Source organism: Bubalus kerabau, chromosome 10 (assembly GCF_029407905.1).
Source record: "Bubalus kerabau isolate K-KA32 ecotype Philippines breed swamp buffalo chromosome 10, PCC_UOA_SB_1v2, whole genome shotgun sequence".
NCBI classification, from domain to species: Eukaryota; Metazoa; Chordata; class Mammalia; order Artiodactyla; family Bovidae; genus Bubalus; species Bubalus kerabau.
In genome coordinates this window covers 75063743-75088612 of record NC_073633.1, presented here as the reverse complement: position 1 = coordinate 75088612, position 24870 = coordinate 75063743, and the positions used below count along the sequence as shown (strand labels likewise).

Sequence of the window (24870 nt, the reverse complement as noted above, 5' to 3'; positions counted from 1 at the left end):
AGTAGTAGTATGCTGACAGACAGTGACGCAGAACAAAAAAAGAGTGAAAGTGAAATGCAAATCATTTGCTGCTTTTTAGGGGTGTTGACCGGAGAAGCAATGGCAACCCACTCCAGTACTCTTGCCTGGAGAATCCCAGGGACGGGGGAGCCTGGTGGGCTGCCGTCTCTGGGGTTGCACAGAGTCGGACACGACTGAAGCGACTTAACAGCAGCAGCAGCAGCAGCAATGTACATGTTTCAATGCTACTCTCTCATTTCGTGTGTTACTGAGTTCTAATCTGACTTCAGATTGTTGAGAGGCAGCTGTAGTTAATGTGGCTTCACCTTGGCTTGTATACTGCAAGGGCTATTGGAGATATCTTACAAGACTCATCTAGATTCTGTGGTCTTTTAAACAACTTGTTCTTTAGTGAAGAGCAATAATATCAATATAGAATCTGTGGGAAATGGGGTGAGTCCTTCACCCCAAGCCTGGGTCATCCATGGGGAGAGCAAATTATACTGGTTTTCAAGTTTCTGCTGCAAAGAGCAGCTTTGCTACTGGCGTATTAATACTTCAACTATTCTATTATTTTGAGAAACAGCTCACTGTACTGACATGCTAGGGAGGAAGATTTTATCTAATTTTAGTTGGAGTAAATACGGTGCTGCTCCTCCATTGTGTTTGCAGTTTCCATTAATAGAATGGTGGTTTAGTTATGCCACTGTCCTAACACCCATCTTATTATCTCCCCTTCCTTCATCAGCAGCAGGGACCAGAGATAAGCTCTACTGAGATGCTTTTGCAATTCCCATCACTTTGTTTTATAGGTAAAAATCATGTTTTTCTGTGCATTTAAAACTGAGAAATACATGATTACCATTTTGGGTCTCCTTGTGAACACAGGGTTTGACACTATTTGCATGCTATAATTATGACTTTTTTGTAGCTCACTGTTAGGGCTTACACAAAATAGAATGAATCTGTAGAGGAAAAAGAAAATAAGAAAAGTGAATACATCAATGTACTACATTATTCAGTGATATGCAAAATCTTGAAGTAGCTTGTTTTGTCTGAAATAGATTTTACTTCTCAAGACCCACTTGTTAATTTTTCTTAATTTTTACTAGTTTAGTCCTCTTGGTATTGACATTTTGTATTCTAAAGTATAAGATGTCATGTTTGGAGACTTGTTTTCTGGTAAAGCGTTTCTTAAAATGTTAGATTGCTCTTGTCTTAGTTGGATTTTAGAGTCTGCCTCTGACATTATTTTAAGTTATAAACTTCTAAAGATGTAGTAGTATTTCTCTTCTGTTTCACTTAATTCAGCACAAGATTTTGTGAATAAAGTCAGATTTATTTTAACATATGAAAAGAGAGGGAACAAAAAGATTCTTGTAGTAAAATTAAACTCTTTTTCAAATTGAGGCTGTTGCATGGTTTGTGTTCTTGTTTAATGTGCATTTTTATTGTTTGGTATGAAGCTAGTGTTCATAAAGGTGATTTGTGAATATATGAAAAAATAATAAGAGACGCATCAGAATTGTGCATGCAATCTCCATGGTATATTTAAATACACTCTATAGCTTCCCTGAGGAGCAAATTAAGCACTTATCCAAATTGGAAAGCCAATGAGAGGTTAGCTGTGGGCATGGCTGAAGTCTGTATTAGAATATTCATTTAACATAGATTGTTGATCCATTGTATTCCCCTGGATGGTGTGGATGCCTGTCAACTAGACAGCAATTCTGTTTTTGGTATGCATCCGAGTCAACTTAGGGGAGCTTCTTCACAGTACAGATCTCCCAGGCCTTGAACCCTGGAGATTCTGAGCCAGTTGTTCTGGGACAGAACCCAGGCATCTGTGTTTTGATTCATCAGAATCACCTGGGGAGCTTCCAGAACACTCTGGTACCTGGACTCCATCCAGAACATTGACTCACATCCTCTGGAGGTATGACGTCTGGGAAGTCTGTGCTGATGGTCACAAAAGAATGAAAAAATCTGACTTATCTAGCAGGGATGGTCCTTGGCAAATATTATTTAACATCCCAGAACATGCAGAGCTAGGAATAAGATTGAGGTCTCTCATGGCCATGAGAGATGATGAAAGATGAGAATTCTGTCTATCTCCAGGGAGATTGCCCTGAGACTAGATGATATGATGATGATGTTGATCTTGATGATGGTAACAAAGTAGCTGTAAACTTTCTATCAGTCTTGCTTCTATTAGCTCTAAGTAGAGGATGGGAGAAATATCAATAACCTCAGATATGCAGATGACACCACCCTTATGGCAGAAAGTGAAGAGGAACTAAAAAGCCTCTTGATGAAAGTGAAAGTGGAGAGTGAAAAAGTTGGCTTAAAACTCAACATTCAGAAAACGAAGATCATGGCATCTGGTCCCATCACTTCATGGGAAATAGATGGGGAAACAGTGGAAACAGTGTCAGACTTTATTTTTGGGGGCTCCAAAATCACTGCAGATGGTGACTGCAGCCATGAAATTAAAAGATGCTTACTCCTTGGAAGGAAAGTTATGACCAACCTAGATAGCATATTCAAATGCAGAGACATTACTTTGCCAACAAAGGTCCGTCTAGTCAAAGCTATGGTTTTTCCTGTGGTCATGTATGGATGTGAGAGTTGGACTGTGAAGAAGGCTGAACGCCGAAGAATTGATGCTTTTGAACTGTGGTGTTGGAGAAGACTCTTGAGAGTCCCTTGGACTGCAACAGATCGAACCAGTCCATTCTGAAGGAGATCAGCCCTGGGATTTCTTTGGAAGGAATGATGCTGAAGCTGAAACTCCAGTACTTTGGCCACCTCATGCGAAGAGTTGACTCATTGGAAAAGACTCTGATGCTGGGAGGGATTGGGGGCAGGAGGAGAAGGGGACGACAGAGGATGAGATGGCTGGACAGCATCACTAACTCGATGGACATGAGTCTCAGTGAACTCCGGGAGTTGGTGATGGACAGGGAGGCCTGGCGTGCTGTGATTCATGGGGTCACAAAGAGTCGGACACGACTGAGCGACTGAACTGAACTGAACTGACTGAGAGGACTTTTGTGCCTGTTCTTCTTTATGCATATGTGACTTCTGTCTGTTTAATTAACATCATTCAGCAGATACCAGCTCTCATATTCTTAAAATATTTATCATTAACTGAACAAATTCTCCAACAATTATGAGGAGTTTGGGAGAATAATAATACACTGGGCCTTTATTGGCAGTGCTCACAGAAATCAACACCTAATATATTTCATATATTCTCAGAAAGGTACATGTGCTATGTGAAATTTGAAATTTCTAATATGAAATGTAAAATTTGAAATTTCTAATACAAAATGTGAATTTTCCTTATCAGTAAGTAAAACTTTATAGATTAATTTCAGTTTCAGCAGGCTATTTTCAGTGGCCATAGCAGCATGTTTATGGTTGCCAGAGATTATGGAGAACCTGAGACCCTTTTCTCTCACCCTATATGTCCTGCTGCTGCTGCTAAGTCACTTCAGACGTGTCTGACTCTGTGCGACCCCATAGATAGCAGCCCATCAGGCTCCCCCGTCCCTGGGATTCTCCAGGCAAGAACACTGAAGTGGGTTGCCATTTCCTTCTCCAATGCATGAAAGTGAAAAGTGAAAGTGAAGTCTCTCAGTTGTGTCTGACTCTTAGTGACCCCATGGACTGCAGCCTACCAGGCTCCTCCGTCCACAGGATTTTCCAGGCAAGAGTACTGGAGTGGGGTGCCATGCCAAAACTGGAGTTAGTAAAACACTAAGTTAGGAAGATCAGGACTTGAGCTTTAGTATTTTCTATTTCTTTTTATGAGTTTTGTAACCTTGGACAAGCCGCTTGAATTCTCAGGGTCTCATCATCCTCATTTATAAAATTATAATAATGTGTTTGAAAGCAGGGGACTAGACCTGTTGAACTCTTGAAACACATTCCACCTGCCAGTTCCTGTACTGAGTCTGCAGAGGAGAGAGGAGTGTCTAAGGCCAGGTCAAGTCCAGTCGAGTGGGCAGGGAGGAAGTGGGCTTCTGAGCTCAGGAAGGCTGTATATCCCTCCAAGTGTTGTTCTTTAAACCCTGGCCGCCTCTTCAGTTTTGTCCTTGGTTGCTATGGTTTTCCATGTCTCCTGGTTTGTAGATTCATGGATTTACTAAATAATGTGTGATAAAGCCTCAGTGGGACTCCTGAGTCATTTGCGAGGGATTAAAGACAATTTCACAGAGTTGTTGGCTGACTTGGAGAGTTCCAGTGCTGAAAAATGAACTTGTTAAGATATGGATATACATTTATGATTAGGAAGAATTTTAATGAAACATTTATGACTATTTCTTACATTTCTCTGGAAAAACAAATTCAATCACAGTAGGATTTTTTGTTTTTTGTTTCTCACTCAGTTGCTTATTAGAATGCATTCCTCTGCCTGGGTAGTATAAAGATACAGTTAATGTTTCTTCTATTTTGCAAAGATATTATTGGACCCACAAATATACTCTGGCCTCTTGAGAAGAAAAAAGCTGTAAGATTTTCACTGTTCCAAATTACAGAAGTAAAGGGAAATGATTACATTGTAATATCCCCACTGGCTGCTTGAGAATTCCACAGAAAACAATAACACAGGGTGGATTATTTACTGTGGTGGTTTGTGAACCATGACTGCTGCCATACTGCAAACCTGGCTTGTCTCCTACCTGTTGTCTGCTCTGGAAGGGTTGAATTTTTCCCTCCTCCTTTCACTCTTCACCCCCTCCACCCTCCTCTGATACCTGGGAGGCTGAGTTATGACACTGAATCCACCAATGTCTTAGTCTGCTGGGACTGGCTCTTGTTCAGTCACTCAATTGTGTCCGAATCTTTGAGACCCCATGGACTGCTGCAGGGCTACAGGCTTCCCTGTCCTTCACCATCTCCCAGAGTTTGCTCAAACTGATGTCCATTGAGTCGGTGATGCCATCAAACCATCTCATCTTCTGTTGTCCCCTTCTACTGCTGCCTTCAATCTTTCCCAGCATCAAGGTCTTTTCCAGTGAGTTGGCTCTTTGCATCAGGTGGCCAAAGTATTGGAGCTTCAGCTTCAGCATCAGTCCTTCCAGTGAATATTCAGAGTTGATTTCCTTTAGGATTGACTGGTTTGATCTCCTTGCAGTCCAAGGGACTCCCAAGAGTCTTCTCCAGCACTACAGTTGAAAGGGATCAATTCTTCAGCACTCAGCCTTTTTTATTGTCCAGCTCTCACACGCATACATGACTACTGGAGAAACCATAGCTTTCACTAGACGGGTCTTTATTGGCAAAGTAATGTCTCTGCTTTTTAATATGCTATCTAGGTTGGTTATAGCTTTTCTTCCAAGAAGCAAGCGTCTTTTGATTTCATGGCTACAGTCACCATCCACAGTGATTTTGGAGCCCAAGAAAGTAAAGTCTGTCACTATTTCCATTGTTTCCCCATCTATTTGCCATGAAGTGCATTTATTTCTCACTGTTTTGGAGGCTGGGAAGTCCAAGATCAATGTGCCAGTCAGTTTAGTTTCTGGTGAGGGCTCTTCCTGGCTTGCAGATGGCTGTCTGCTTGCTGTATCTTACACAGCAGAGAGATATAGGGCCCTGGTCTCCTCCTCTTCTTACAAGGGCACTATTCTCATAAGGTGCTCCCCAGGTGGCACTAGTGGTAAGGAATCCTCCTGCCAGTGCAGGAGATGTAAGAAATGCAGGTTTGATCCCTGTGTCAGGAAGATCCCCTGGAGAAGGAAATGGCAACCCACTCTGGTATTCTTGCCTGGAGAATCCCATGGATAGAGGAGCCTGGCAGGCTACAGTCCATAGGGTCCTAAAGAGTCAGATGTGACTGAGTCAGCACCCACAATCTTATAAAGGGGGCCCCACCCTCAGGACCACCTCTAGTCTTAAGTACCTCCTAAAGGCCCACATCCTGTGCTTAGTCACTCAGTCTTGTCCAACTCTGTGTGACCCCATGGATCATAGCTCGTCAGGCTCCTTTGTCCATGTGAATTCTCCAAGCAAGATACCAGAGTCGGTTGCCAAGCCTGAGGGGATCTTTCCAACCCAGGGATGGAAGCCAGGTTTCCCGCATTGCAGGCAGATTCTTTACTGTCTGAGCCACCAGGAAAGCCTTCCTAAGGCCCACATCCTACCACTATCTTACTGGGGTTAGGGCTTCAACATGTGAATTGGGGGGCGGGGGGACCCAGCTCATAGTAACCAGGCTCTCTTGCCTTGCCTTTTGGAGTCAAGCTGAACTTGTTTAATGGAAGACCCTGGTAGGAAATCAGAAAGAAAAACGACACATTGAATAATCTTGCAGTTATCCTTTGGCAGAGAGATTATGAATGACTGATTTTTCCTCTTGTGATTTTCCATATTCTCCAAATATATATTCCTGTAAAGTAAACATTACTTTTCTATATTTAAGCACACATATTACTATAAATGAAAAATTGTTTCAACATGAAACCTTCAGTAAAACAAGGGTTATTTGTAAATAGTATAGCACGGTCTTGATATTACTGAGCAATATTCTGTTGCAAAACTGAGGAGCGGAGAGTTGGCATCCAGGGCCCAGCTCTAACCTGGTTTCTCTCTGCAGAGGGGGATAGCTTGGTTGACTGCCTTTACTAACTTTATTTCTCTCCTTGCCAGATAAACCTGGTTATATATTGCATTTCCTACTTATTTTTAAAGAGAGAAATTTGGTCTGCCCTCACATCTACCTAATGTGTTGGTTTTATTTCTGGGTGTCTTTTGGGAATCTAGTTCTTTTTTTTTTTTCTCATGCCACATCTTTTTTTCTTGCCAGGTGTGGACTTTTAAACTATTTTTTCAGATCAGGTTATGGAAAATTGATTTTCTTTTTGTTCATTCTCCCTCATAATTATGCAAAACCTGATCCAACCTCTTAGTTTTCTGTGTCCTATAGACTTTCAGACATGGAGTTACAGAGATATATTTATAGGAAGCAAGGCCATTGTTATGGTTTACACACAGTTTGTGTGCCTGTGGGGCTCCTGTTAAGATGAAGATAGCTCAGATTGGGGGGGAGTTGGGGAGAGGGATGCACTATACAATGTTAGCAGTCAATACCTTAGTGGTCTGTCAGATAATTAGCTGTTACTTTGAAAAGCAGACGCAGGTCCAGAAGGAATGAGGCACAGTTGAAGCTCAGATGGAAAGGGAGGAAGGAAACAATAAGGACCCTTGGGGATACTAGCCCAAGCCTCACCTGATATGAATCTTCAGCCTAGGAGGTGAAATCTGAGGAGGAAGCACTGGGAAAGGGCAGTGGTAAGATGTCAAAGATGAATTTTGCCTCTCTTTTTTTAAAAAAAATTAACCTATTTTTCATACTTCCTGGCACCAGAAATCATGACAGTGAGCTACTAGAATTGGGTGTGGTCTGGTGCAGTGAAAATGGCACAAAATGGTAATTTTTGTTGTTCAGTTGCCAAGTCGTGTCCTACTCTTCACAACCCCATGGACTGCAGCACACCAGGCTTCCCTATCCCTCACCATCTCCCAGAGCTTGTCCGAATTCATGTCCATTGAATTGGTGATGCCATCCAATCATCTCTTTCTCTGTAGCCCTCTTCTCCTTCTGCCTTCATCATAATTTCATCATCATAACTTCTATTTATTGAGCATTTGCTATGTGCCAGGCTGTGCTGAGCGCTTGTATACTTTATACCTTTTTATCCTCTCAACGATGCTACAAAGTAGATTTTAAACTCCCGCGTGTGGGTGAGGAAACTAACCCTCAGTGAAATGAAGGAACTCATCCGAACCATAGTTGATAAATGATCCAGTTGAGTTTTGATCCCATACTCTATGTTGTTACTAAATACAAAGTGGATGTCCCTCACAGTGGAGGTCTTGGATTTGTGTCCCAGCTCTGATCATAGCAGTGAGCTTTCACCACCACTAACATCTCCAGTGATCAGATTCCTGTACTAAAACTCACAGCTTACACGTAACTGACATCATGTCAGATGCATTAGAGTTTGCAAAGTGCTTTCTGACAAATCCTTTAATTTTATCCTCCCAGCAGTTCTGAGACATATCAAACATAATACCTATTCTACAAACCTGCTTTATTATTAGATCTATAAAATGGACTTGGAGAAATGTTGCCAATCTTTCTACACTCACAGAACAGTTGCTTTGTTAATAAGACTTGTAGCTCATCCTGTTCAGTCCACTTACTCACAAGCCAGGACCCAGAGGAAAACGAAGAATAAAGATTCTTAGGCAGACCCTCTTGGGGGTGGAGCTTCAGGATACTTCACTTGCATGAACCCCTTCTGAGGCCCCGGGAGTGGCCCCAAAATGACTTTATCCCCTCTCAATGCTGCTTGTCATTCATTGCAAGTGGTGTTGCAGTGATTGTTGGAAGTTTTGGGATCCAGTTAAGGGGAGGTTGAGTTGGGAATACAGTAAGCCCCCTACATATGAACCTTCAAGTTGTGAACTTTCAAAGATGCAAACGTGCATCCGCATGTCCAATGAAGTAAGTTAGTTCATGTGTCTGGCATACATTGTCCTGTGTGTGCATCGTCTACACGTGGCTGTGCAGCTTGCTCTCCGTCTCCTACTGCTGACGATCCTTCAGCTCTACCATGTCCCACCTTCTCCCTCCTCCAGTCAGTAACTCTTCTCCCCTGTTTACCTGATGCCAGCCCCCGTATGTCAGCTGTTGTGCTGTACTATGGTACTTTTCAAGGAACTGGACTGTAAGATTGAAAATGTTTTCTTTATTTTTTGTGTTTGGCTTTTATATATTGTTTGTATGAAAAGTATTATAAACCTATTACAATACAGTACTATATAGCTGATTATGTTAGTTGGGTACCTAGGCTGACTTTGTTGGACTTAAGAACAAATTGGACTTAGAATTCGCTCTTGGAACAGAACTCATTCATATGCAGGTGACTCTCTGTACATTTTGTTTGGATTTGACTACTTCTTGTCTTCTTTCTGTACGTTTCAACTTCTTTGTTTTTCTTAAACTATTTCTTTCCCCATCATGCCCTTTCCCTAACCCTTTATGTCAAAATTCTCCTTGATAATCATGGTTCCTGTCAAATGCATGTCCCTCAAAAATGTTTCCCTGATTATCGTACATGGATGGCCTCCTCCCTCCCCTTCCTTCCCACAGGGCTGTATTGATCTCTCTCCTTTTACTTGTAGCACTCATTTGCTGCCTACTGATGTGTTTTTTTCTTGTATCCCCAACAGACTGTAAATGCCTTTAACTTCCTCTCACTTCCCCCCTTTAACTCTCTTTACTCTATGGTTATAGTTTCTAATATCATCTCTCTATTCAGACCATAAACGCACTGAGAGCAGGCATCCAGCCTTCTTCAGCTTTTCGTCCTCCTCCAATACCTCAATGAGTGCCTTGCACATAGAAATCTTTCAGTAAATCTCTGTCAGATGAATAAATATTTCTAGCTTTAACTTTCAAAGAAAACTAGAGATGGGGAAACACTGTTATTTATTATAACATCAAATTATTTTTCAAAAAATTATGTGCTCAGCAAAGGTGACTGTCTTATTTCTATTTTGCTATGTAATAAATTATTCCAAAATTCAGGGGCTTAAGACAACACCATTTATTATCTCACAGTTGCTTTGGGTTGGAAATACAGGTGATACTTAACCGAGCCTTCTCTCTCTCTGGATCTCTCACAATGTTGTCATCACCTCAAGGCTCACCTGGGAAGGATCTCCTTCCTAGCTTACCTGCACAGTTATTGGCAGGGTCATTTCCAAGTAAGCTGTTGGACTGAGACCTCAGGTCCTCATGAGTTGCTGACTTGAGGCTCCCTTTGGTCCCTTGCCATACGGGCCTCTCCACAGAACATCTCAAAACATGGCTGTTTGTTTTATCAGATCAAATGAGTGACAGGGCAAAAGAGAAAGAACAAGGGGGAATCAGACTCTTAAACCAGCCTTGGAAGTGACTTACACACATTTGCTGAATTCTATTTATTAGAAGCAAGTTACTAGGTCAACTCAAAGGGGAAGGAACTACACAAAAGATGCGACTACTGGGATGCTGGGATCATTGGGCCATTTTAAAAGGCTGTGTATTGGATACATAACTGTTCATGTGTGTGTTGTAACACTTTATAACGTACAGTTATTGCTAGCTCTCCTATGAGGAATGGCTTCTATTAATACAATTGAGAATACAGCAAAACAGTGGAAGAAAAGATAAGACAAGTATTTTCAGGATGGATCATCTGGATCTTGAATATCAAGTTAAGAAAGCAGATCTTACCATAAAGGCAATGGGAATTACAAATATATAGTAAGTCCCCTATATATGAATGCGTTCCAGTCCAAGAGCATGTCTGTAAGTCCAATTTGTTCATAAGTCCAACAAAGTTAGCCTAGGTACTCAACCAACACAATCGGCTATTTATTAGTAGTACCGTACTATAATAGGTTTATAATACTTTTCACACAAATAATACATAAATACATAAAAAACTAAACATTTAAAATCTTCTAGTACAGTACCTTGAACAGCACAGTAGTATAGTACAGCTTTGAGCTGATGAAACCAGTCACGGCTGGCATTAAGAGATATGCCCCCTGATTCTTTGCTGTGTTTCTTCTTCAAGTCTTCGTAAAGATTTTTAACTTTCTCTTGAATCGTTGTTAAGCTAAGTGGGACTTGGCACTGATGCTGATCCTGTACCCATACACTGAGAAGTTTCTCCAACTCCTCCATCACTTTTCCAAGCTTCTTCAATATTATTGATATTACTGACATCATTGGCACAGTAGACTTCACATGTCCCACTATCTTGTTCTTTAGAATCATGCAGATGGTTGAATGATTCATATGATAAGAACAAGCTAGTTCTACAGTCCATGATCTTAATTATTTTCTCTTTTGTTTCCATCATTATCACTTGGCACGTCTGAGCAGTACCGGCTATATCACTGCTGCCTTTATGCTTGCTTCTGGGCATCCTGGGCTTGAAATAAAGATGTTGTACTACTGTACTCTCTACGGTTATTGTTGTTTAGTCACTAAGGTGTGTTGGGCCTTTTTCTACCAGTTGGACTGTAGCTCACCAGGCTCCTCTATCCATGGGGTTTCCCAAGCAAGAATACTGGAGTGGGTTGCCATATCCTTCTCAAAGGATCTTCCTGAACCAGGGATTGAACCTGCATCACCTGAATTGGCAGGTGGATTCTTTACCACTGAGCCAGAAGGGAAGCCCACTCTATACAGTACTGTACAATTAAGTACTCAGCAGTAAAGAATCCACCTGCAATGCAGGAGATACAGATTCTATCCCTGGGTCAGGAACATCCCCTGGAGGAGGGCATGGCAACCCACTCCAGTATTCTTGCCTGGAGAATCCCATGGACAGAGGATCCTGGTGGACTATATAGTCCATAGGATTGCACAGAGTCGAACATGACTGAAATGACTTAGCACAATCATAAGCCCTGATGATCAGGGCCATGGATTTTATTTTGTATCCACAGCACCTCACACACTGCTTTTGTGCATAACGGGGGCCCAGAAATCCAAATTGGAGGGTGTTTTTAACCTACTGAAGATTGTACAGAGACATTTCTCTTTATGAGGCGTTACTAGGAGGGCTGTTTGAAAACAGCCAGTTGTGTAATACAGCTAAGAAGAGTCCTGTGGGTGAGCTTGGGCTACAGGGAAATTATTATTGTTGTTGCATAATATTGTTTCCTTTTCAAGATACTCTTGTGGAGCTCTGCTCTCCTTGGTTTCCCAGGTGGAACTGCTGAATTCCACCCCATGGCTGCCCAGGGAACTTTGCTGTGTTTTGGAAGAATAGTTCTCTGTCTGCCCCCCTCCACCACCTCCCCCCCACCCAGTTCTCCAGATCACCAGCAACCTGTGAAAGGAGCTGGCTGCCATGAGGAGGAGCAATGTTCCATGATGCAATGGATTCCTTGTGGTATTTAAGAATCTGCTGAGGAGCATGGACTGCTACTAGGGGATTTTAAAAAAATTGGTGTGAAAGCATTCTGCAGGTCAGGGATAGAGGTCTACTACTGCAGTAGATGTGTAGTCTTTATAAAATTTAAATATTCCCATTGCCTGAATTTTCTAATTCTCATTAATTTCCCTGTCACCTAAGTATTTGGCCCAGTGTGTCTATTGGATTGCCAAGTATTATTATTTAGAATATATTCTTTCTGTAGGTGTTGAAATTCCCTACAAAATATTCTGTGCTCATAACCTTTTCTAGGGTGGTGGTTTCAGCCCTGGATATACATTATAATGTGTAGGGAATTTTTAAAAAGCTCTTCACACTTTCCTAGACCAATGAAAGGAAAATCTCTGACTGAGTTTGGGGCATGGAGATATATATATATATATATATAGACAAACTCTTGGCAAATTCAAATGTGCATGTGAGGTTTTCACAAGATTCAGACGTACATCTCAGCTTGAGAAGCTCTGATCCAGCAGCTACCTGAGATCTCAGTTGAAGCTTGTGGGCAAGTGCCTGCCCGTGGTGAGTGGCTGTATTGATTTTTGCCTGACTTGGTGATTACTTCTGTATTTCCTTTTTATAGAAGTTATATGAGAAGAGACTGGGGAGAAGACATCATTAGGAGGGTTTGGGGATTCATCAAAGTACCCCTTCCTGACCAAAACAAATGTAGATGTAGGTTATTAGCTGAAAGCCTAATTATGTCTTAGGATGAGTGTTATGTTTATAAAAGTCCTCCATGCATTTAAAAAGATAACTATGTCCAAGTGCCTGTTTAAAAAGCTATCTACTTGCTATGTTTGCAAGAAAGGAAGGGGTGGAGGGAGAGACTGCCTTATACTTGTATATGAGACAAGGAGTGTGTGTGTGTTAGTCACTCAGTCACGTCCTACTCTTTGTGACCCTATGGACTGTAGCCTGCCAGGCTCCTCTGTCTATGGAATTCTCCAGGCAAGAATACTGGAGTGGGGTGCCATTCACTTCGCCAGGAGATCTTCCCAACCCAGGGATTGAACCCAGGTCTCCCACATTGCAGGCAGATTCTTTACTGCCTGAGCCACCAGGGAAGATGAGACAAGGTAGTTAACAACAACAAAAAAAATCCCTAAAATGTGGGCTTCTATAGAGCCCCATTTAGGGGAATCTCATGTAGGACTGTTAATTTTTCTCTCAAACACTGTTAGTAGACAACCAGGTACTACTCGCTGCAGAATTCTGTGTTCTTCTGCCTTTCATATGGACATCTAGAGAAATATTTGATGAAGATAGAAAATAACTGTCTCATAAGAAAAATCCATAATTACTTTCCTGTTAGTGTTTTAAAGCTTGTAGAATTGTATTGTTATGCTTGGTGAATTGATGCTTTCTGAAAAGCTATTCTGCATGGGTATGTAGGCAGTGTCGAATCCCTCTGATTGCTGCTTAAAGACTCTGTTTGTTTTGGGGGCTCTTTTAAAAGAAACACATCCAGTATCAGAACAGACCCAGTTTATTCTATTAACTGTGCTCATGCTCAGTCGCTCAGTTGTGTCTAACTCTGTAATCCCATGGACTATTGCCTGCCAGTCTCCTCTGTCCATGGGATTTTTTTCCAAGCAAGAATACTGGAATGGGTTGCCATTTCCTCCTCCAGCGGATCATTCTGACACAGGGATCTCCTGGCATCTCCTGGCAGACAGATTCTTTACCACTTCCCCTGCTTGCCACCTAGGAAGCCCCTCTATTAATTGTGCTCAGTCACTCAAATTGTGTCTGACTCTTTGTGACCCCATGGACTGTAGCCCACCAGGCTCCTCTGTCCATGGGATTCTCCAGGCAGGAATACTGGAGTGGGTTGCCATTTCCTCCTCCAGGTCTATTAATTGTAGTAGTACTTAAAACCCCACTTACCTTCATTTATTATGCACTCTGCTACCTGTTTTCTCCCCTTTAACACAGTCAAGCGATTCTTTCCCATACATTTTAAAATCTTAAACTTTTTTCCCTTTGAATGTCCTAATATTCCCCGATATTTGCTTCTCTCATGATCTTTCTCTTCTGTGTCAATGAGAACTCCATTCTTTCTAGTTGATCAGATTAAGACTTTGGGATGATCAAGATTTCACCTGCAAGTCCTCCACAAAGATTTTTAACTGTACCTTCAAAATATAACCTTTGTTGCTCTGTTCCACCTAGTCCAAGTCATCCCTTCTCTCTCCTGGTATATTGCTGAACTCCCTTGACCACCCTTTCTCCTTCTGCCCTTCACCCTCAGCTACTTCTAGCACAGTAGCCAGAGGAATCCTTTTACATATTAAGTAAGATGATATTCTTAAGTCCTAAGTTTTCTAATAGCTTTCCATTTCATTCAATGTAACAGCCATAGTCTTTATAAAAGCTTCTATGGCTCTGATTAATTTGGTACTTCTGTGGCCGTATTTTCTACTACTTTCTTCCTTGGTCACTCAGCTCTAGCCACACTGACTTTATGCTTTCTAGAACAAACCTGACTCTCTACCTCTGAGCCTTTGCAATGGGTGTTTCCTCTGTCTAGAACACTCTTCCTCAAGATCTCTCTCTGCTGGACTTCCTCTCCTCTTTCAGATCTGTTATTTAACTTCATAAGTCCAATGACAAATTAAAATTGCAACTTTTTCATCATTCTTCCCTGCCACTTTTTCCTCAAAGCACTTATCACCATCAAACATATTATGTACGCTATCTATCTATCTCTATTTATTTTGTAATGTCTATCTACCTATCTGCTTTTTTAGTCTCTTCTTTCACCCTCATCAATAGGCTCCTTAGTTCCTTTTCACTTTCTGCCATTAGGGTGGTATCATCTGCATATCTGAGGTTGTTCATATTTCTCCCATCAGTCTTGATTCCAGCTTGTGAGTTATCCAGTCCAGCATTTTGCCTGATGTACGCTGCAAAGAAGTTAAATGAGGAGGGTGAAAATATACAGTCTTGACATCCTTAAAACTCAACATTCAAAAAGCTAAGATCATGGCATCCAGTCCCATCACTTCATGGCAAATAGACAAGGAAAAAGTGGAAACAGTGACAGATTTCATTTCCTTGGACTCTGAAATCACTGTGGACAGTGACTGCAGGCACAAAAATAAAAGATGTTTGCTTGTTGGAAGAAAAGCTGTGACAAACCTGGACAGTGTATTAAAAAGCAGAGACATCACTTTGCCAACAAAGGTTCTGTATAAACAAAGCTATGGCTTTTCCAGTAGTCATGTATAGATCTGAGAGTTGGACCATAAAGAAGGCTGAATGTCAAAGAATTGATGTTTTCGAACTGTGTTGGTGGAGAAGGCTCTTCAAAGTCCCTTGGACAGCAAGGAGATCAAACCAGTCTATCCTAAAAGAAATCAACCCTGAATATTCACTGAAAGAACTTTGCTACAGCTGAAGCTCCAATACTTTGGCTACCTGATGAGAAGAGCTAATTAACTGGAGAAGACCCTGATGCTGGGAAAGACTGAGGGTAAGAGGAGAAGAGGACAACAGAGGATGAGATGGTTAATGGCATTACCGATTCAATGGACATGAGTGTGAGCAAACTCTGGGAGATAGTGCAGGACAGGGAAGCCCGGCATGCTGCAGTTAATATGATCACAAAGATTTGGACACAACTTAGAGACTGAAAAACAGCAACAACCTACCTGGGCTTCCTTGGTGGCTCAGTGGTAAAGGACCTGCCTGCCAATGCAGGAGACATAGGTTCAATCCCTGAGTCTAGAAGATCCTCTAGAGTAGGAAATGGTAACCTACTCCAGTATTCCTGCCTGGGAAATTCCATGAATGGGGGAACCTGGCAGGCTCCAGGGTGTCTCACAAAAGAGTCTGAAATGACTTAGCAACTAAACAAAAACAACAACAGCAGCAATCTACCTACATACCATCTATCTACCATCTCTCTTTGTCCCCCGCTTAGCCCACGCTCTGGTCACTCCTGTGTTGCCAGGATCTAGAAGACTGCTGACTGTAGATGCTCAGAGGACTTATTGATTGAACATTGAAGGAGTGAATAATGTATTCTCATTTATATTAGCATACTAGTGATTTGGCTTCTGACATAGCTACCAAACTTCTGTGATACATGGAAACAGATTTCTGGATTTTAAGATTAATGTTTGATTAAAAATCTTTTAGATGAGATACTTTACTCTAATAAGCTAATAAGGATCGTCTACAGCATCAAAATAGTCCTCCGAGCTTTCTTGAAGATAGTTGTTACAGTATTGTTCTTTATTTCTCCCTGTTTCTGGGGAATATGGTATTAAACAACTGAAATTCTATACTGAGAATTCTATACTGAGAAATGTCTGAGAAAGGGTAGAGACAAATTTCAAGAAGCACAAGAAAACAAAATAGTAAAGGATGTAATATTTAGGATATTGGCCACCTAAAGGGTGAGATTATGAGTGAGTTTTTTTTTAATACCTGTTTTTTAAAATTTTATGCACTAAATATAAAAATCTGAAAGTATTACACAACAAACTAATTTCAAAACAATGAAATAGAGAAAAGGTATCTATCATATTTTAACAATGTGTTTTCAGTTCCTATGGGTAAACATGTACCTATTGAGAGAAGATGGAGAAGAAAATGGCAACCCATTCCAGTATTCTTGACTGGGAAACCCCATGAACAGAGAAGCCTAGCAGGCTGCAGTCCATAGGGTGGAAAAGAGTCGGACACGACTGAAGTAACTTAGCATGCACACACGCATGCGTGAGGGTGTGGTAAGCGGTCGCAAGACCAATTAAGGGGGTGGTCAGCCAAGCAGAGGCCTGAAGAATGAGGCTAAGGCAGCTTAACAAGAGTGTTCCAGATGGAGGGGAAGAAAAAGGAGGCCAGCAAGTTTGGACCCTAGTGAACAAGGAGCAGAATTCAGTGCCAGAAAGATGGCTGGGATCAAATTATTTAGGATTTGGGCTGCGGTAAGGAGTCTGCTGTCTATGGGGTTGCACAGAGTTGGACACTACTGAAGCGACTTAGCAGCAGTAGCAGCAGCAAGGAGTATGGAGCAGAAGGGCTATGAATGGTTTTAAAAAGGGCATTGAAACATGTATAATATCATGTATGAAACGAGTCGCCAGTCCAGGTTCAATGCACGATACTGGATGCTTGGGGCTGGTGCACTGGGACGACCCAGAGGGATGGTATGGGGAGGGAGGAGGGAGGAGGGTTCAGGATGGGGAACACATGTATACCTGTGGCGGATTCATTTTGATATTTGGCAAAACTAATACAATATTGCAAAGTTTAAAAATAAAGTTAAAAAAATAATTTTAAAAAATTTATTTATTGGCTACACCATGTGGGATATGGGATCTTTGTTCCTTAACCAGGGATTGAGCCTTCACACCTTACGTTGCAAACTTGGGAAAAGAGCCTACATTGCTCTGATTCTGTCTTAAGATCTCTTTGGGCCACTGAAAGGAGATAATGTAGAAGGATGAGAATCAAAAGAGAACAACGTGTTGAAATGTTTTAGTTGCAGACAAGGCAAGAGATGGAAGTGTAGCTGGATATCGTAAATCCTAAATAGCTAGATTTAAAATACATTTTGGATGCTGAGAGATCTTGCTTGTCTTAGATGTGGTAGGTGAGGGAGATCTAGGGGTTCAGAGAAGGATGGGGAACGGGTGGTGAAGGTAAAGGGTTAAACTAAGGATGACTTCTAGATCTTAACTGAGCAACTGGGTACATTAGAAAGACTGGAGGAGAAATTGGCTTTGAGTGGATGAAAATAATTTTGGTTTGATTGTGTTGAGTTTGAAATGCCTCTTTCCATTCAAGTGGGAATATCAAATAGGCAGCCAAAGCATGAACCTGGAGCTGACAAATGAAGTCTAGATGGGAAATTCAAACGTGGCATGCATCAATATATGGATTCTTTTCGCACCAGTGTATATATGGATGGGAGCACTTGGGGGATGAACTGTAGATACAGATGAGACGAGGCCCAGGACAAAGCACATACGTTTTAAAGATTTGGCAAAGGAGAGGACAGCAGCAAGAGTGATGAAAGTCAGGGGTATATGTTATGAAAACCAAGAGGTTTGTTGTTCAGTTGCTCAGTTGTGTCTGACTCTTTGTGACCCCATGGACTGCAGCATGCCAGGCTTCCTTATCCTTCACCATCTCCCTGAGCTTGCTCAAACTCATGTCCATTGAGTCGGTGATGCCATCCAAACATCTCATCCTCTGTCATCCCCCTCTCCTCCTGCCTTCAATCTTTCCCAGCATCAGGTGTTTTCTAATGAGTCAGCTCTTCACATCAGGTGGCTAAAGTTTTGGAACTTCAGCTTCAGCATCAGTCCTTCCAATGAATATTCAGGGTTGATTTCCTTTAGGATGGACTGGTTTGATCCCCTTGCAGTCCAAGGGACTCTCAAGAGTCTTCTCAGGGACTCTCAAGAGTCTTCTCCAACACCACAGTTTAAAAGCATCAGTTCTTCAGTGCTCAGCCTTCTTTATGGTCCTACTCTCACATCCATACATGACTACTGGAAAAACCAAGAGATAATACCACGTAACAGATGTGGGATTGCTAAGCTATGTCTGGTCCTACTCAGAAGTCAAGTATGATAATGTGGTCATCAAACATGGTACTTTGGTCAGGATCTCAGTGAAGTGATGGACAAACCAAGTCAAGCTACCTAGATGCTTCATATTAGCTTCATCCCACACAGCCTAGGGCTTACCTGAGTTCCAGGTGCTTTGTTGAGTCTATTCAGGTATCCTAGATGTGTAACTTCTCTGGTTCCCTGAAGATCTGGTCTGCCCCTCCCTCTCTGCTTTGAGGAAGTTGAGGCTTAATCTTGAACACAACCCAAAAAGAGAATAAAACATGCTCCACGGGGGCTGCATATCTCTGGTACTACTCCAGTGCGTTATAACTTCTATATGGAAGATACTGAGGATAGAAGGATAAAGATGGCCAAAAACTCTTTGATATTCATCTTATTGAGAAGTGGGCTCTGTCACCCTTCTCCTGAAACTGGGGGCTCTATAGCTGCCTTGACAGAACAGGGCAGAATTGTAAAAGTGATGTTGGGCCAGTTTCCATTCCTGGCCTTAAGATATTCAGTTCAGTTCAATTCAGTTCAGTCGCTCAGTCGTCTCCGACTCTTTGCGACCCCATGAATCGCAGAACACCAGGCCTCCCTGTCCATCACCAACTCCCGGAGTTCACTCAGACTCACGTCTATCAAGTCAGTGACGCCATCCAGCCATCTCATCCTCTGTCGTCCCCTTCTCCTCCTGCCCCAAATCCCTCCCTCCATCAGAGTCTTTTCCAATGAGTCAACTCTTCGCATGAGATGGCCAAAGTACTGGAGTTTCAGCTTTAGCATCATATTGGCACCTTCTAAATCCTGTCTCTGGAAACACATTTGGAGCCCTGGGATGCCATGTAAAGAGTCTGACTTCCCTGCTGGAGAGACTACATGGAGAGACCCTAAGATTACCAGGAGGATAAGAAGAGTCTACCTAACTGAGCCAAGCCTTCCAGGCATGTGAATGAAACTATCTTGTGTTTTTCAGATTAGCCCACCTATTTGCTGAATACAATCGAATGATTGATGTTTAGGGGTAGAATTCCTAACCCATAAAGTCAAAAGATATATTAAAACATTCTTACTGTTTTGATGCATGAAATTTTAGGGTAGATTGTTATGTAGCAATAGATAAGAGGAGCCCTAGGAGGCCCTTTGGGCGTTTAGGTCAGTTTTCCTTAAGCAGAAGACCCACTGTCCTCTGCACAAGAGCAATATTGTTTCTTTGTTGCTATTTGAATTATCTATTTTTATTTGGTGCCAGTCAAATCTTTTTTTAGCATATAAGAGGCAATAAAAGAGAAAAACTTATTGAAGGAACTGTCAGTTAATAAACAGAACTTTTAAGTGAATGTGAAGAATAACCTAGTTTACCTTCTTGCCACAGGTCTGCTATTGTCTAACTCGTCACACCTGCAGTGCAACCACTGATGTTCATTATGCTGACCTTGATTTTCTGTATCTTATTTTAGTGTCAAGTGTTGCATGGGTGATACCACAGGACAATGATGTAATTGATGGAAAAGTGCCAAGAAACACAGTTAAAAGATGGAAAACTTATTTTATTGCAAAAGGCACAGATATTTACCTCTAAGCAGGTAACCACAAGAATCAAACTGTTCACTATGCTCCCAGGCACAGGCTCAGGCTCTCCAGATTCCCGGGTTTCCCATGGGGACTCCAAAGAAGCATCTGCATGGCCTGAGGATGTCACTGGGTTCATTCTCAGGTTTTGTTTGCCAGTTTGTTTGTTTGTGTCCCTTGGCCAGGGCTAGGACCAGGAAGAGGGGAGCGAAGTGGCCAGGGCACAGTTTTTAAGAAGGCATTCACAGGGTTGTGCAAATATAGGATCAGTGCCTGAGTGTATGAGTGCCTCCTTAAATTTTCCACCAAGGCATCATACTCACCTCACCCAAGTCCAGTGTCCGCTCCCAGTCTCTCCCAACTGTTCTGGATTTCCTGTATACCAACCCCTCCCCACCAGATTCATATTTCTGAGTGATAGCTTCAGCTGCAGGTGAAATTGAGGTCAAGTTCCCAGGCATCTCTGAATATTGAGAGCAGAACCAGGCTTTAGGTTTTCTGGAAGTCCATTTGCAAAAGCAAATTAATTTTTCTAGTACTGTAGTTGACCAGAATATTTGATTTGAGCAGCCTTCCCACTACGGTGGAATAAAAAGCATTAACTGCATCTGAGATGGTCATATTTGTCCACAGATAACATTTACTTGTCCCACAGATGGGACAAGTTATTAAGTCACTCCCCTGCTGAGTTTGTTTCTCCAGGCCCCTTAATGGTTTGCTTTAGTTTTGCAAAATACCCTTGTTACCCGCTGTTGTGGTTATTATGGTGCATGAACACACCCTTACTCTTACCCTTAGGAACCCATTGGCTTTTAAAGTTTTGCTTTTACCTCATGGTACCCTGAGCTGTAAAGTGAATTTCTAGACTAGATTGTAATCACTGTTTGCTAAAAGAGACAACTTTAGATTCTGGTATAATTTGGTGTGCTATCAGTTCAGTTTAGTTGCTTGGTCGTGTGCAACTCTTTGCAACCCCAGGGACTGCAGCATGCCAGGCTTCCCTGTCCATCACCAACTCCTGGAGCTTGCTCAAACTCATGTCCATTGCGTTGGTGATGCCATCCAACCATCTCATCCTCTGTCGTCCCCTTCTCCTGCCTTCAGTCTTTCCCAGCATCAGGGTCTTTTCCAATGAGTCAGTTCTTCACATCATGTAGCCAAAGTATTGGAGTTTCAGCTTCAGCATCAGTCCTTCCAATGAATATTCAAGACTGATTTCCTTTTAGGACTGAGTGGTTGGATCTCCTTGCAGTCTAAGGGACTCTCAAGAGTCTTTTCCAACACCACAGTTCAAAAGCATCAGTTCTTCAGCATTCAGCCTTCTTTATGGTCCAACTCTCATATCCATACATAATTACTGGAACACCATAGCATTGATTAGACAGACCTTTGTTGGCAAAATAATGTCTCTGCTTTTTAATATGCTGTCTAGATTGGTCATAGCTTTTCTTCCAAGGAGCAAGTGTCTTTTAATTTCATGGCTGCAGTCACCATCTGCAGTGATTTTGGAGCCCAAAAAATAAAGTCTGTCACTGTTTCCATTGTTTCCCCATCTATTTGCCATGAAGTGGTGGGACCAGATGCCATGATCTTAGTTTTCTGAATGTTGAGTTTTAAACCAGCTTTTTCACACTCCTCTTTCACTTTCATCAAGAGGCTTTTTAATTCCTCTTCACTTTCTGCCTTAAGGGTGGTGTCATCTGCGTATCTGAGGTTATTGATATTTCTCCCGGCAGTCTTGATTCCAGCTTGTGCTTCATTCAGCCCGGCATTTCACATGATTCTGCATTAAGTTAAATAAGCAGGTTGACAATATACAGCCTTGATGTATTCCTTTCCCAATATGGAACCAGCCTGTTGTTCCATGTCCAGTTCTAACTGTTGCTTCTTGACCTGCACACAGATTTCTCAGGAGGCAGGTAAGGTGGTCTGATACTCACAAGAAGCTTAAAGCAATGGAAAAGGTTGTCTCTGTGACTTTGAAACTGTGGCTGAAATAACATTGTTTTAGCCTTTGGCTTTTTTTTAAAGGAAGAAATCAGGTATATGACAAATCAGGCAACAATAGCAATAAGGAACAAGTTAAATCTTAAAAAAAAGAAATAGGTGATTGGCAAAATACATACTACTATATACAAAGTAGACAACTAATAAGAACTTGCTGTGTACTCTACTCAGTACTCTGTATATGGCCTATATGGGAAAAGAAGCTAAGAAAAGAGGGGATATGTGTGTATGTGTAACTGATTCACTTTGCTGTGCACCAGAAACCAACACAACATTGTAACTCAACTATACTTCAATAAAAATTTTTTAAAATAAATAAAATTTTAAAATGACAAAAAAATGAAATAGGACTAACAGCTGATAGAGTAAATCAAGCTGCAAAAATTAGGGCACATTAGAGAATCAGGTGTTTTAGTAACTTTATGGCATAGCAAGCTTTCCCTTTTTTCAAACACACATCTGCAAGGCATTAGCTATATGATTAGAAATCTCGGTCCATTCTCTAGATTACATCTTTGTCAAATATTCTTATTACTTCAATCAGTTTAAATTTGTGAAAGTGATGATCCTTACAGAAGTAGGTCCTTGTGTTGAGATCTGATGCTAAAAATACCAGTCTCAGGGGCTTACTCTTTTCTACTCTAAAACTCAAGTTTTATGTCTCCAAAAAGGAAGTTTTCTTTCCTTTCTATTCATACTCATTTGATAAATACTTTCATAAGGGAAGAATACATAAAGTAATTTGGGCTTATGTATTATAGATACTCTGAAGAGGACAGTTAATGAAGTTCAGAACAAGATGTTAATTACTGAGATGTCTGCCAGTCAAGTCACCTCTGATGAGAAACCTACCTTGCATTGGTTTTTAATTTGCCTCCCCTATTGGCTTGCTCTATGTGCTATAAAGAATTCCAACTGTAATTACATATAGTATAGCATTTTATCTTACTCACCTAGTATCATATTTTGCCTTCAACTGCTGCCTTAAAAGCTCTTCATCCTACTCTTGATTATGTTAATTTATTTAGAAAGTGGCACAGATGATGTGTAGATGCATGCAATTGGTTAATAATAATAAGCCTATTCTGAAAATTGTATCTATCATAAGTTTAATACTATGCTGGTCTTTTTTCTTTTATGATTTCTTATTTTTGAGCTATAATTGACATAGAACATTATGCTAATTTTAGATGTACAACATAATGATTTGATATTTGTATGACTTGCAGAATGATCACCACAATAGGTCTAGTTAACACCCATCACCATGCATGGTTACAAAAAAATTTTTTTCTTATGATGAAGACTTTTAAGATTTACTTCCTTAGCAACTTTCAATATGCAATGCAGTAATAATAACTATAGTCACCATGCTATACATTACATTCCTATGACTTATTTTATGATTTCTCAGTGTGTGTATGTTTTTTCCAGAAATCTTTTCTTAGCAAAAGGTCATAAAAATTCTCTATTGTCTTCTAAAATTTTAAAGTTTTGTTTTTCATATATATGTCTTTAATATACTCAGAATTAGTTTTTGTTTATGATGTTGTGTGTGTGTATATATGTGCTCAGTTGTGTCTAACTCTTTGCAGTCCCCAGCCTTCCAGTCTCCTCTGTCTGTGGAATTTTCCAGGCAAGAATACCGGAGCTGGTTACTGTGTCCTATTCCATGGGATCTTCCTGACCCAGGGATTGAACCCATGTCTCCTGCCCATGTCTCCTGCATTGCAGGAGCCACTGAGGGAAAATGTCTTTACCACTGAGCCACTGGGGGAAAATGTCTCTTTACAATGTAATATAGGCATCCAAATTTATTATTTTTCTCACATGGATAACTGTTTGTTCCAGAATATTTATTGAAATATTTATCCATATGTTCTCCTAGTTATTTGCAGTTATACCTTTCCATGTATCAAGTTTTCACAGAGGCAGGGCTTTACTTCAGAATCCTCTCTTCCATTAGACACTTTGCCACTCCTCTTACCAATACCAGTCTTAATTACTACAAGTTTATAAGAAGCTTTGATATTTGGGAGTATTGGTTCTTCTACTTAGTTCAAAATCACTAGGCTATTCTTGGCATTTAGTTCTTCATAAAAATTGTAGAATCAGCTTATCAAATTTCATGCGCAACTTTGTTGATATTTTCATTGGAACTGCATTTGATTCACAGATGAGGAGATTCTCCTTTTGAACATTGTTTATACCTTTGTTTATTCCTGTATTTTAAATTTCTCCATGATGTTTTGTAATTTGTTGCATATAACATATCTTTATACAGTTCATTGTGAATGAAATATTCTTTAATTTTTATTTTCTAATTCAATATTACACGTATAAAGGAATATTATTGATTTTAGAATGTGGCTCTTGTATTTCACAACTTGGCCAACCTTTTTATCCCTCTTGGTAATTTATTCATATGTTTTCTTGTATTTTCTGTGTTAACAATCATATCATGTATAATAAGGGACCATTTTTTCTCTTCTTTTCCAATTGTTATTCCTCTCAATATTTTTCTTGATTTAATGTACTGGCTAGGATGTCTGTAGGATACTAATTATCTGTCTGAATAGGAGGGATCCTTACCTTGAAATAGAATTTAAAGGGAATTGTTCTCAAGTTTTAATATTAAGTGTGATGTTGGCCATAGGGTTTGGTAAAAATATTATCAGGTAATCAGCAAAATTGCTGCAGTCCTATGAAAA

At 40.9% G+C, this 24870-nt stretch overlaps 1 protein-coding gene across 13 annotated transcripts in view; it reads left to right on the top strand.

Annotated features, from left to right (window-relative positions):
• Positions 1-24870, top strand: part of SLC35F4 (solute carrier family 35 member F4) — a 353130-nt gene that overhangs the window by 104464 nt on the left and 223796 nt on the right. The window contains exon 2 of one of the 13 annotated variants that reach the window (XR_008699489.1): positions 20041-20166. The exons of the other annotated variants lie outside the window; for them this stretch is intronic. The gene's annotated coding sequence lies outside the window, so the exon portion shown is untranslated. The remainder of the gene's footprint in view (positions 1-20040; positions 20167-24870) is intronic. 13 annotated transcript variants of the gene reach the window in all.